Genomic DNA, 9933 nt, shown 5'->3' with positions numbered 1-9933 from the left:
CAATAAATACAACTTTGCAAGATTGATAAGCAAATGCATGAACTTACGAGCCCTAATTATAAGAGTTCGACGTAAAGAGTATTCACTATATATAAATTAATGTTTGTTTCCATATCATTTATGCATTCCTAAACTTCTTAACCGAATTTTAAATATACATACATAGATAAGACTTTGGAGAAGGACATAGGCTATCTTTTGTTATGAAAAAAAGGAAAGGGGAGCATCAGTATACTTGATAAGGTCCAAACAAGTAGCTTTTATTTTATTGTTGGTAAAACAACCAAAAAAACAGAAAGGAACCTCATAGTTACACACCTCGAAATGCACCTAAAAAATGGTAACATTTACTGAAAATAATTTTTAGGAGCCTAACCGTCATCTCCGAAACGACACTCATCGCTTTTATAAAAAAAAAAAATGCAAATACCACTCACTCATTGATCATCGGTACATCTCAAAAACGACAAAATATAACCAACATTCTAAACGTGCAATAAGAAGGGATTTTAAAAAATGTTGACAATGGGCATAGATGGTTAAATGATTCATAATCGGGTAATTCAGTGTACAACACAAACCACCATACCAATTGATTTGAAATTTTATTTTATTCGTTCTATAACCAACAGTTACACCAAACTAGGCTTTAAATAGTGTTAAGTAATAATCTATCAAGCGCAGTTTTATAAATCGAATCTCAGAAGAAATGATCATAACCAGGGCTAGGATTTGTATGCAATAAAAAATTGTAAAATATGCATTTTATTTACCAAAATATGCATTTAAATTTTTATAAGACAAACACAAAAATATAATTAAAAAAAAAATATTTGTTTATTGAAATACATCAGTGGTTGGATTTTTTTCTTAACCCTACAATACATGATTTTTTTATTTTTTATTTTTTAATTTTTTGGGTTGTTATATTAGTCCTAATGAAGAGGAAATTACTAAACAATTTTTTGGTATTTTAAGTCTCTAAAAAACCAATTTTTTATTTTGTTGCCTGTGAGCAACGCTATGTATTTACGTACAACATAATTATTTATTAAATTTATAAATGTAATTTATTCATACACCTATTTTGAAAAGTTATATCGTTTATTCATTAACTATAAATATAAGAAAATAATTGATTAACTTACCAATTACAAAACAAAGTATACATTATTAAAAATGTAACTTAATATAATATAATTGAAAAATAAAATAAAACAAAAATAATTTAAAATAAATTTTATGCTTGACAAAAATAACCAAGTTTTATACTTTAATCAGCAGGTCTAGAATTAAATACGAAATATTAATATTAAATTATAAATGTTAATTACAAAATATACTAAAAACATAAATTTTTCGCATTCTTATAATCGAAATATGCAATAATATTGATTTTATTCAATATATGCAATAATATGCATTTTATCTAAAATATGCAAAAACATGCAAAATAAAAATACCACTATGTATCTCATCATGAGGTGATTCGTGAACATTACTAACATAATCAATAATCAGAAGTCGCAAAAAAAAACATGCTGTTGCATACAAATCCTAGCCCTGATCATAACAATAACTTGTGCAATATTAATAGTTTAATGTGAACATAATATAAAACATGTTTTATAAGTTAACTAAAAAAAATTTCAATAACACTGTTGAAGTTTAACAATACTCCGGACAGTGTTCAGATAAGACGTTTGGGGGGGGGGGGGGGGTAGCGCGTTTGTTTTTACAACATACGCAGCCAAACAATAGGTCAGAGCGTGTGTTCAAGTGGTTGAACGTTGTAAGCCGCGCGGAGAGAGCCCCGTCCGGTCGGGTGTTCCCGAAACGAGCGGCGAGTGCAACACAACGTGCACGAACACGTGGCCGGTGTCGAGCGGCAAACGTGGTGACGGGTCAGGAATAGTACACGCAGCCGAGTAATAGAATAACGACAAAACGTGAGACACACCGTGCGCGTGCACTTCCTCGGCGCGTGTGATAAGATTTTAAATATTTATTTTCCTATATTTTAATATACAAACACGGGACGACGATTAAAACCGGCGCGCAACAACAATTATTTCGTCGGCGATTTTCGGCTCCGGTCCGAAAGGGAATGGCGCGCTGGGGGAGCGCGATAGGCGGCGGCTGGAACGATTCGTGTTTCCCGAAATTCTCGCTACGGCGCGCGTCTACCGGTCATCGGCACGACCGTGTGAGCGCGCGCGCGCCGCCCTACGTCACTCGACAGCCGCAGTTCGCACGTTCCGCACGCGCGCGCCGTCCTCCGCGCGGACTCACGTTTGCGCGCCATCGTCCGCCGCAGTCTCGTTACCACCACCACCGTCGCCGGTGTGGATACCGCACATTTCCTCGGCGGCGTCCACCTTCGAAAAACCCAATCGCCCCCCACCACTCGGCCACGACGGAGAAAACGTTTTCAATGTTAGTATCTTATACTTTTTTTTTCTTCTTTTCGCGCTTACGAAAAATGACGTGCACGGAAATTTGACTACTGCGGCCGCTGTGTGAGTATGCACCACCAAATCTTCCGTTGTAAATAGAAATTTTATTCTTCGTTTAAGCATTATTGTAATTTTTTTTTTTGTTTTTTTTTTTTACTCCTGATCAATTTTTTCTCTTGTAAGTCTTCGTCGTAAGCGACCAGGGATCGTGTTTTTAATTTTGTTCAATTCGTTTTTGGTTTTTTTTTTTTTCTAATAACAATCTTTTATCGATGATTAACAACGTCTTACTCAAGCCCGTCGTCCAGAGGTCGCCAAGACCTCCCTCCCGAGTTCAAGCAGCAACAAACCCAAGTGAAACGCCACCGCCGCCGATGCCACTGCTCCGTCTAGAACGGGATTGTCGATGGGTGTGTGTCTCGTACCATGCATTTTATTTATTATCCGACATGACTAGATCCACACTCATCCATATTCCCGGGTCTGTTCGACGGTCGTGAAGACGGCGGCACATCAGGCGTGCAACAAGTGTTTGTATTTTGTTTTCGTGCGCTTGCGAGTGCGCCAAACGAAGGGACGGTTGAACCACGTCCGTATCCCTAGTATTACAATATCGTTTTTTAATTTATGTCCCGTAACGGTAATGGTCTCCATTGTTTTTATACATTTTTTTTTATAATTATTGTTTTTTCCTGTATACATGTACCAAAATAGTTTTGCCGAAAATGTCGAGTTTACCCCGTTATCGCATCGCGTATAATTTTTAAATTCTGCCTATCATTAATGCTCAGAATAACTCAATACCTGTTATTTGTTCTTACATCTATATTATTATAGTTGGTTATATAGATGGTTGTAGATTTCTCAAATATATTAATGTATTTTATTACATTTGCTGAACAACCAATAATAATATAGGTTGGAAGGAAAACGAACAAACATATTATGTAGGTTCGTTTTTCTTCTATAATTGCTAAAACAGATTAGACAGCGTTTTTTGTTTAAAATTGTGGAAATTGATGACACATGTGTCTAACAACCTTTTTTTTTCTGATTATTTATTATGTATATTTTTTATTATTTCTTTCAAGTAGAAACAATTTAACATTTAAATTTGTTTTGATTTGACAATCTAAGATAATCAACTAAATATATATTTATATACCTATGTGATGTAGTTTTATCTTATGATTATTATTTTATATAACTTCTTATATCTAAAATATGATATATTAATTTTATTTTTACTTAGATGGTGGCTTATGTCATGTATAAATACCACTGAAATTTAGTGAATATTATATGAAATAGTTAAATATTTTAACTCTTAAGTTTGAGGTTTCTTCTGATTTTACAATCCAAAGTTATAATTTAGATACTAAAATGAATCTCAACATTCTTACTGATGGGTTCATATAACATTTAAATTTGTAACTAGAATAACACAATACACAAATACTTTAACCCTTTCAGTTGATTTATAATAGGAGATAGAATGAATATTAACACTTTACAAATTGAACTGATTGACAATTAATATTCATAATTATACTGATTATCACATATAATAGTTACGACTACTTAATTTAAGTTGTGTATAACTTAAATTTAAGTATGCAGCAGGATGATTCTCTGTAGTCATTGAGTAGAAGTTAATTTAATCATTTTCAGGTTGGCTATAAATTATTGAAAATTATTCTTGCTTTTAAATGATTTCAATTTGACTACCCCTCTAAAATGTATTGATGTCAACTTATTTTCTAAAAAATATTTTCATTAATGTCTTTTTGTTAACTGGAAATTCTGTAACAGCCAAATTGATTCTTAGTTAAATTTATTGCAAATTTGGAGTTAAGGAAAACCGATTAATTATTATCCAATTAAATTATTATTCAGATATTCTAATCAAAAATTTAATGAGTTTCACAATCTTTGAAATATTTTACATATAAATAATTTTAAGAATTATTTAAATGACATTTATACAGATGAATTCTCATAATGAGACTTCTAGCTATTTTTTTTATTATATATAATTAATTTATATATTTTATTATTAACATTTAATTAAATATTAAATATTGTTATTTAAACTCCAGATTAAAACTTACATAAACCAAAAAATAGGAAACATATTTTTCCTACGTCATATTTTTATAAATTACGAATTATGACCACGATAATGATTGATAGAATTTAATAATAGTAATAGAATTTGTACTAATATTTGCACAGTAAGAAAATTAGGTAAAACATTGTTTTATTTTTATTTTTATATAGCTTAAATGATATGATACGAGAAATCTACTCAGTAATTAAACCCAAAGTGATTATTATTATTATTTTTTTATATTTTTTTTTATATTATTATTTGGGTAGCAGATTTCTGCACTATTTTTTTTGTAGACGGTGCACTGGGTTCCCAGAAATAGAGTTGTGTAAGAGTAAGAGAATTAGAGGGTTTGGATAGATTAATAATTTTGCATGGAACCTACTGTAATGCTTGGTAGCTAATTGTTATAGGATTTTGATTTTTTTAAGTTCATGTTGAGAGTGTCTTCTTTTAGCTTTTTTATTAAAAATTCTATTTCGTTTGGTGTAGTGGGTTTGGTGGAAAGTGATACAGGAAGAGGACTATCAAAAAATTGGTCAATTTTGTTTGAGTGTTCCAGGTCAGGTAATATATCGGGGTGAGATTTAAATACACGGGATAAATGCTTGCCAAATAGGTTAGCTTTATCTTTGTATATAATAGCAAAAGATCCATCTCTGCCAGTAAGTGATGGGAGTTGTTCTTTTTTGTTTAGTAGACTTTTGGTCATCTTCTATAGTGAGCAGTCTTTTGTATTGAGGAGTTGGTATTTTTTTCTCGACTTTTGTTAACATACCGTCGTTTTATTGTTTACTTCCCAAGGTTACCAATTACTGGATCGTCTGTCTGGTGAAACTATAAATTTTATCCATTCACAATGTAAGTTTTGTGTTTATTGAAAAACAACTAACTGACTCTTTTTAATAATAAATTATCCGTTATCGAGATTCTCAACAAATCCAGCAATAATTATTGTCGTTCTGTTTTTAAAAAGCCATTACGTTTTTCGAATGACGATTGACAATGAATGATATATTTTTTTTTTTAATGTCAAATAATATGACGACACTGACAAATACTAACCACCATCACTATACGTAAACAATTTTCTTTTGTTTTCTACTAAAATAATTGTATTTTTATTTTGAAGCTTAATGTTGCTAATCAAGAGTGAATTATACCACGATAGAACTTTTTTAAGTCCTCATGTTGGGTTAATTGGGGTTAAAACGTATTCGTTTGCTAACAGTGATGAGAGGGTTGCTTGTTTATATTTCCCTTCCAGCTGCTGAGTATGCGGGCGGCACGCGTTTTGCTATAACCTAACTTATGTAGTCGAAGTGCTTTGGGATAATCTTGGTCCCTCTTGTCGTCGTCATTTCCACCCGCATTGGAAAAATGCTGGGAGCGTGGCTTTTTTCCTTCCAATAATAATAATAATTGTTAATTATTGAGATGACCCGCATAAAAATGAAATCCCTTAAAAAAATTGGTACTCTTAATTATTTAGCTTTTACGTTTTATTATTCACTTTTGTATACCGTTGATCAAGGAATTGACAATAATGTACTTACTAACTATATAACAATATTATTTCAGAAAGATTGAGTTGGTAGACATAATAGTAGTTATATGTATTTATCCGTCTACTCGGCAGTAATTTTTAACACGTCGATGTAATTAATTTTAATATTAATAAATAACAATGCTTTTGCTTTGTTTGTTATCAAAGATTTATTTTTTAATTTCCTTTTGCCTTAAAATAGTAAATAAAATGTGTTACGTATAGTATAAGATTAACATAAATAATATAAACGTTGTCAAATAATTATTTCAAGATAATGTTTGTTTTTAAATTTATAAGAAAGATTCAACATAATTATTCAGTAAAATTTGTTTGAATAACAATCCTAATAAAACTATTGAATAATTAAATTTGTGTTACTGCTACTATACTAAATATTTTGTGGTCCGTAATCAGGGCCGGACTGGATCAGAAATTTCTACCGGAAAAAAAAAAGGCCCACTTAGATATACTAGAGGTATAAGATGTATTAAGATTTAAGGGTTGTAAAACAATCCTAAAAAAAAACGAACATTTTCATATAAAATGATTGTATACTATTTTGAGAATTTGAAAACTTAATACTATCATTAAAAATTAAAATACCGTTTATTTAATTTTAGAAAGTTTCTAATGCAATCGAAAATGCGTCTGTCTTTTGACACAATGAGCCAAACCAATAAACCTAAAAAAAATAAACTTCCCAATGAGTTCAAGCGGCCCACCGGGAAACTACCAGTATCCTGCCGGCCCTTTTCGAAGTGTATGATGCTTTCCTCACAGTTGCTAAACTATTATTTTGGGTAAAATAATATTGACGTGGTGAAAAATAATATAAGACGCATTTAAATCAATGTTGGTACTCGTAGTACACGCAATCAGATTATTCTTGTTCAGATGTTTTCATGCATATTTTGATTCAACAACCAAATAATATTAAATAATAAAAAATTATTTTCACATATGTTGTATATCTCATCTTCTATAATCTACCGCCGTTTGTAAGATTGGCAGATCTTGCAATAGTCAATACTGCAAATAGAAATTTCAAATTCGTTCGGTTATAGCTGCCTAATAAAGACTTAATTGTAATACGGATTACTGTATGTCAACTTAGTGTTGACATGAACGTTCAACGAGTTGAATAACAAATAACTGCGCATTACCTATCATCTTTTTTTTTTAGAAATATTTTATAATTTTGACATATTTTATGTTCATAACTTTTTATTTTTCATTGAACTTTAGAGCACCTTATGCCAACAGCACCCGAGGCAAGTAACATACCCACTTAACCCTTGCTTCTAGATCCGGAACTGTGCATATAAATACCCTATGCGACGAATATTCGATGGAATTTTTACAAACCAACGGCGAAAACAAACCATTTTCAAATTGAGTGATTTTACGCTCCCTAATAACATTAAGCTCTTCCGAATTATTGAATCAATTATTGATAGTTCTAGGTTCGGGGCAAAGGTTGTGCTCGTTGGTTTTCAGAGGAGTTAATGCCGGTCCCTTGAAAACATACACACACACACATACGGTGAACAGTTCATCTTTTTTAAAACTGGCCAGGGGCACCATTTTGAATCGGTTTTTCGTTCATTGTAATAACGTAAAATGCGAATGCTAAATAGAGCTTTTATAGAGACTGAAAAATGATATACGTTTTCGTTGACGAAAGTGGTGGCGACGGTATGGCAGCGTCACTATCTTTACGTGGTTGCTGTTGGTGCTGCCATGGTGCCGGTAATGGTGGTACGTGAACAGCGGCGACGGTTACAAAGGGCGTTTTTCTCACTCTTTCTCTCTCTTCTCGTACACAATGTTTGTTTACGGTTACAGAAAACTACGCGCGAGGAAACGTCGGACGTCGGAGAGAAAGAAGCGATCGGTAAGATGGTCACAGGGTGGAGGTACGGAGTGTTGTCAGAAGAGGGGAAAAAGACGGCGGCGGCGGTTTTAGACAACCGAAATCTGTTGGCGGACGGGTCGTGGAGGGCCGGTAGGGCGAAAACCGGTTCCCCGTAGGTACACACACGCGCACTCCAATCTTCGCGGCCACCTAGACGTCTTGTGTTGTTCGTTGTTGTTGATGTGCTGGCGGGTAGAAGCGGGGTGGGGAGCTGACCCAGACAACTTATTCGCCGCTCCGTGCGTACGTGTGAGTGCGTGTGCGTGTGGGTGCGTGCGTGCATAACAGCTCTGCGTGTGCCTCGGAACAGAATGGAAGAGGGAAAAAAAATAATAATATATTTTTAAAATTAGATACACTGTCCTATCTTGTGCGTACGCCGTCAAGAAGTGGTAGAAAATAATAACGATGAACACTATACGCGCGCGCCCGTGGCGTCTCCGCCGCTGCTGTACTCATCATCATCATCATCTCCGCGCTAACTATTCGAAAAACATAAAAAAAAAAAACCGTTATTTTAATAAGATATAATACATCAACGACACGCTGTTGGATAGTAGGGGGAAGAAATACGTGAACCGTGTGTTACGTCGTTCGCGGGTTTTTATCTCTCTCTTGTACCGGGCGCGATGGAGCTAACGCAATCGCTGTTACTGTAGATGTTGTGATTTCGTTGTACCACAAGGGAGATTTTCTTAGCAGCGACGAGGGACGAGCAAAGAACTCGTAGATCACGTGTCTTGTGTGTTGTCGGTTCGGTCGCGTTACGTTTGCCAATCTTTTGTCATTTTTTTCTTCGTTTTCATAATATCGCCGTACTTGACACATAATACGTAACATATCCTATTGCTATTAAGCCTTTGGTCGAACCACGCACTCGGCACTTGTTGTACATAGAAAGTACGCTAAAAGTTTCCGTGCTCCGGGCCACCGCGACATTTTCAAGAGACTTCGTTTGGGTGTTGCGCGAGAAGAAATATAATTTATACGCACCAGGGGACCTCGTTGCTTTATCTCGGCGGCCATTTCACCGAGGGGTACCTACAACATTGCCGTGTACGGATCCGTAATTATAGGTGTTACGTACGATGCGCGCGTACGTTTGCTTTGTAATACACTGCAATAATGTTATTATAATAATATAATATTTGTATACAGAGCGGGATTGTAAAACATCCGAATAAATGTGCCCGAATATACTATTTTTTCCAATCTTGGAAATTTGAAATCTACTGACCCAAGTATGGTCCGTAACAATTATTTTGATCAAATTTTCGAACAATTAAAATATTTTTACTATAAACAGCCTATTCTAAAATATTTATGTCTATTACTACTCTTAGTGTATATTATGTACTCCTTAAATTTAAATAAATGTCTGTTATAAAAATAAAATCATGCGTTTATTACTATACATGGTACTGTTGTAATACTCAACTTTAAACTTGCATTACCGTTGACAATCAAATAAATAACTAGTATTTCTTATTTTGCATATTTATGAAATATAAACATAGTTTATAACTAATGAAATTAATAAAACAATATACATGGGATTTTTTTTATGTCTTTAGTGCCAAGTACCAAATTAGCAATTTTAAAACAGAAAGCTTCACTCATTTTTAAAATGTAAACACGATAATACAGCTCTTATTTTTCATAAAAATTCGTACTAGATATTTTTTTATAGTATAATGATATGATACAGAGCCTTTATGCCATTTCCATATGATTATAATTTTTAGTAAAAGATCAGTTATAATTTTTAGTAATAGTTCTGTTTAATAAATCAAATTGTACATTATAATTAGATAACTATCAATTTGTTGTTATATTTTAAACTGAAAATATACTTATGGCTGGTATAAATTTGAAAACTATTAATAAATTATTTATTTTAATG

Source organism: Sipha flava, unplaced genomic scaffold, assembly GCF_003268045.1.
Source record: "Sipha flava isolate LNK unplaced genomic scaffold, YSA_version1 164_pilon_pilon, whole genome shotgun sequence".
Lineage (NCBI taxonomy): Eukaryota > Metazoa > Arthropoda > Insecta > Hemiptera > Aphididae > Sipha > Sipha flava.
This window is presented reverse-complemented; position numbering follows the sequence as displayed.